Raw genomic sequence first — 6000 nt, forward strand, 5'->3', positions numbered from 1 at the left:
ACAAATATATATAAGGTGTGGACACATTTATTATCAATTGACTAAAAAGAATTAAACACATGCATAATATATGATTTATTAATGCATAAATTTTTTAATATTTCAAAATTCATCTTTAAAATATCTACGTTTCTATTAAATAAATTCAATTGAGTAATTGATATTAATTTAGTATAAACATTATCTCAACATTTTTAAATTATATAAATGAATTTTAAAGATGATTGTTAGTGTAATGTAAATTAATTTTATTAAAAATATATTTGAAAATAACAATAAATTGATATTAACGATAAATAATTTTATATATATATATATATATATATATTATTAATTTATAAACATTTAATTTGTAATAATTAATTATTTTACATTTTTTAATATTTTTAATTTTATAATTTATAAAATCCATAAGATAAAAATAAACCTAAATCTTTAAAAATTAAAATAATAAATCGTGTCTACTCAATCAAGACTTTATAATTAACTTATATTTTTTAACATATTTTTAAATATGTTTTTGGGGAAAAATCATGTTGTGAGTAAAGTTGGAGTAAAGTTGGGTATATGGGCTAAGGCCCGCGGGCTACCAATATAACCTGCGGCTTGTGCGGGCTTCAGGCATCAAAAAATAAAGCTCGTTTAAATTGCGAACTTTTTAGCCGGGACCGTTAAATCTGTTTTATGTGCATATTAGCCATAACCCAATTCAAGTTTTATGTGCACTGAAATTTAAAGCTCAATTCACGTTTTAATTTGATGATATCTAATTTTGAAGTTCGAATGTATTAATTATACCTATGGTCACGTAATATGATAACATAAACAAAAAGGTTTCCATCTTTTTATATATGTATTTACCATTTATAATTAATACCATCAATATATATATAAATAAGCCATAAAATGTTTATTATACTCCAATAATTAATCATAAGAAAAACTCTATATATACGTTAAAAAAACATAAAAAAACAAATCAAAGTATTAATCATGTATAAATATAATAATTAAATTTAAAAGGTAAAATAACCTAATATGCAAATAATATATAAAACTTGAGACAGTGATAAAAAAACATACATAAAATTGGAGTGCAAAATTAAAATAATAAATTATATTTGAGGATTATATTGCATTAATTCAAAAGTGGGTGTATCCCTTACACAATTAGCTTATTAAAACTTGTCATGGTTGCCCTAAATCCCTAAAATACGTTGTTTTGTGTGACTTATGTGATATATACGCCATTATAAAAATTTAGAAATTATACCCTCATTTTTTTGTTTCCCTTCTCCGCCGTTTTTCTCTATCTCTCAAATTTTTCTCTTTTTTCACATAAACAATAAACATTAAATGGGTAAGCTCGTTTAGTCCGCGAGTCAAATGGACGGGTCACGGGTCTTAGAATTTAAGACCATTTATAATTATGGACTTTTTAAATAACTCGATTTAAACCTGCACCATCAAAATCCGTGGGCTAAATAGACGGTAGCCCCGTATACCTATCTCTAGTTGTGAGTCAAATTAACGTGTACTTAATCATAACATTAATTTTCTATAAAAAAAAAATCATAATATTAATTAGCAGTGCGTGGCACAAGCCCACGAGAATTAAATAATTCATCTACCACGCGCGGCACACGTATGGTTGTTGTGTCCTATACTCCTATTCAATCAATTTTGACCTTCAACCCTTTTAATAATAATAACGGTTTTCAACACAAAAAGTCCCATGATTATAGGATATTTATTTATTAAGTTTGTCGACTATTAAAAATTATAAAATCATCTTTCGATTACATAGTATTGTTTTGTTGAGTACTCTGACTATTAAAAGTTGTAAAATGTTCACTCGACTATTCATTATGTTTCAAATTTGTTATTTTCTGTTAAAAAACTTGATTGTATTCTCAACAGAATGTTAATCTACTGACCGTGATATGATAAAATCTAATCCAATAATCTTAAACGACTATCATATCTCAATCATTATGTTAACATCAAGCTTAGAAAACCAATAATTTTTCAACGAAAATGGATAAATTTAAAACATAGTGAATAGTTGGGTGACCATTTTGTAACTTTTAATAATTAAGGGACTTAATAAAGTAATATTTTATAGATAATGGGTTGTTTTGTAATATTTAATAGTCAAAAGACTTAATAAAATAATATCTTATAGTCTGAGACTAATTTTGTACTTTACCCTAGGAAAAAACCTTCAACTCTTGCCATCATCCATGAGTAAGCGGGAATTATTCATTCATTTATTTATGAGTTGAAATGTCTATCATAAAAACAACGTCTTGGTGTGATGGAAAATAATTTTGACAAAACTTTGAGATATTTTTTTATTGTTATTGAATAAAAAATTAGTCAACAATATTATATAAAAATGATATATTAAAAAGATATTAAAGATTTAGTAAAAATTTTTGAACAAAAGATAGATATAAACAACTATGATTGCTAGGTAAACGAATCATTAAAGATGATCAAAATATTGAAAGACCACTAATAATCGTAAGTCAAAGTTGAGTCTCGTAAAAAAACTATTCATGAACGTAAACCTTGTATTAAACTCAATCTAAAGATCTAAAATAGGAAAGATCAATAATATAATAAATAAAGTTAATCTTTATCATCTAAGATGAAATTAAATTTAACCCTAAGAAAATAAAAATAAAAATGACGACCAAAGAGTTGACAAAGAAGACTGAAAGTGCATTATAAGACAGAAAAACATACCATGAAAATAAGTTATTAGAAATTAGAAATGGACCAAAGAGAAACAAAAATATCATATAGAAAATAAATGAAAAATAAGGAAAATACGATGATCAATTGTCAACATCAAAATTAATGTCTTCGTATATCGAAAAAAGCTTAAAGATAAAAGACAAACTACGTTGAACAAGGTTGATTTTAATGTTGTGTATCATTAACAAATGTTGTTAATTTACATCGTTATCTCGGGACAGACACATTATTTTATATTATGAGGTGAATTTAAATTTTTGGGGGCGAACTTAATTTCGGGGAACAAATTTTCAATAGAATATATATATATATATAACGTCTAAAATATATAACAATTTTAAATTTTCAAGGAGAAATTGTAGATTTGTCTAGAAATTAAGTTGACAAGTTGGAAATTTCATCTTGGTTAGTGGCCAACTTATTGGAAATTTCATCTTGGTTGGTGGCCAAACTTTGAACATGTGAATTTCATATTTGGTGGCTAACTTGTATACATTGGAAAATTCTTTGGTAGGTGGCCAAACTTTGAACATATTGTTCTTAAAACTCAACTATAAATAGGCCTAAGTATTTCCATTAGAAATCATCCCAAAAACAAGTTCTCTCTTCCTCTTGTATTCTTCATTCTCTCACTCTGGGAATTCTAAAGAATTCCATTTGTTGTAATATTGGTGATATAGTGAAGTTATCATCCGGTGTGGTGCCCGAGGAGTAGATGATATTCTCGTCGAACCTCGTAAATTTGGTGTGTTCTCTCATTTATTGTTTTTATTCGGTTCTTTTCCATTGTGTTTCAATATTCAATAGTTTAACAGGTTTATCCGTTGTGCAACCTTTGGTGGTTTTAATCTTGACATTTTAGGTCAATTTTAAAACTATGTTCGTGTGAGAAATAACCCGTTTTCCCCAATAATTGGCATCAGAGCTTCAGTTGAGGTTATCCTGGTGGTTCCGTTGCTGAAAAGATAAAGTTCGTGATATTGAATATTGTTTGTTAGAATTAAAATGCCAAAATACGGATCAGTTGAGACATCAAGCTCTTCATCTGGACCATTGAGGAGGGTGATGTCAAATGCAAATTTCATGGTGGAGTTGTTCGATGGATCCGGTCATTTTGGCATGTGGCAATGCGAGGTGTTAGACGCTTTATTCCAACAAGGTCTAGACATCGCCATTGAGGAAGAAAAGCCCGAATATATGGAGGAGAAAGAATGGGGAATAATCAATCGTTTGGCGTGCAGCACGATTCGATCTTGTCTTTCCAGGGAGCAGAAGTATGGCTACAAGAATGAGACTTCTGCAAGTAAGATGTGGAAAGCTTTGGAGGAAAAATTCCTGATGAAAAGCTCTCAGAATCGTCTCCACATGAAGAAAAGATTGTTCAGATTTGATTATCAACCAGACACCAGTATGAATGAACACATCATTGCGTTCAATGAGCTAGTGGAAGACTTATTGGGTATGGATAAAACCTTCAAATATGAAGATTTGGCTTTGATGTTGTTGTCATATATTCCAGATGAATTTGAGCACCTTGAGACAACGTTACTTCATGGTAAGGATAATGTTACCCTTAAAGATGTAACTACTACTTTGTATAGTTATGAACTCAGGAAGAAAACCAAGAATGAGAGCAAGTACGAAGCATCGGAGGCCATGGTGGCAAGAGGTCGCTCGAAAAGTCAAAAGCCAAAGTGGAGAGGGAGATCAAAGTTGAAGTCCAGACTGGAAAAGATGAATGTGCCTTTTGTCATGAGAAAGACCATTGGAAGAAAGATTGTCCGAAGCTGAAGAAGAAAGGAAAAGCTGCTCCAGATACATGTGTTGCAGAGCATGATGCACATGACTCTGACATATAACTGGTTGCTTCATCAACAACATTCCATTCCGATAAGTGGATATTAGATTCGGGTTGCACCTATCATATGTCTCATAATCGGGAGTGGTTCTCCGATTTAGTGGAACTAAATACATGAGTTATTTATATAGGCAATGACAATGCCTGTAAAACTGTTGGGATATGTTCAATTCGATTGAAGAATCAAGATGGATCAACCAGAGTTCTGACAGATGTCCGATACGTGCCCAGTTTGAAGAAAAATCTCATCTCGTTGGGAGCCTTGGAATCCAAAGGCTCAGTAGTCACTATGAGAGATGGAGTTATAAAAGTCACATATGGCGCACTTGTGATGATGAAGGGCATCAGGAAAAATAATTTGTATTACTACCAAGGTAGTATAATTATTGGAGCAGTTACAGCAGCTTCCGGAGGTGATGATTTGGACGCAACCCAGTTGTGACATATGCGGTTGGGACATGCTGGAGAGAAATCCTTACAAATTCTGGCAAAGAAATGATTGTTGAAAGGTGATAAGGCTTGCAAATTGAACTTTTGCAAGCATTGTGTTATGGGAAAGTAGAAGAGAGTGAAGTTTGGCACCACTATACATAATACAAAAGGTATTGTAGATTATATTCACTCAGATGTATGGGGTCCTTCAAAGACATCGTCTTTGGGAGGAAACCATTATTTTGTAACTTTTGTAGATGACTTTTCTAGAAGAGTTTGGGTGTATCCGATCAAGTCTAAAGATGAAGTGCTTCAAATTTTCCTTAAATGGAAAAATATGATCGAAAACCATACTGGTAGAAAGATCAAACGTCTTATGACGGACAAGGAGGGGAATATAAAAGTGACCAATTCTTTGACGTTTGCCATGAGTATGGTATTGTTCTACACTTCACTGTTTGACATACACCACAACAGATTGGGGTGGCAGAGCGTATGAATCTAAAACTATTGGAGAAAGTTCAATGTATGTTGTCTAATGCTGGGTTAGGCAAGGCAATTTGGGCTGAGGCTGTGACATATGTTGGTCATCTCATCAATCATCTGCCATCATTAGCGATAGGAGGAAAAACATCATTGGAGGTATGGTCTGGAAAACCTGCTACTGATTATGATTCCGTACATGTATTTGGATCCACTGCTTATTATCATGTGAAGGAATCTAAGCTTGATCCGAGAGCAAAGAAGGCTCTCTTTATGGGAATCACCTATGGAGTGAAGGGATTTCGCCTTTGGTGTTTAGACATCAATAAGATAATTTGTAGCAGAAATGTTACCTTTGATGAATCTGCCCTAGTAAAGAAGGTAACAATTGAAGCTGTCCAGACAAGTAGAACTCCGCAGCAGGTGGAGCATACTCCAAAATAGGTGAAGTTTCAGCAGATGAT

The sequence above is a fragment of the Hibiscus syriacus genome, unplaced genomic scaffold (assembly GCF_006381635.1).
Source record: "Hibiscus syriacus cultivar Baekdansim isolate YM2019G1 unplaced genomic scaffold, ASM638163v2 tig00111542_pilon, whole genome shotgun sequence".
NCBI lineage: Eukaryota > Viridiplantae > Streptophyta > Magnoliopsida > Malvales > Malvaceae > Hibiscus > Hibiscus syriacus.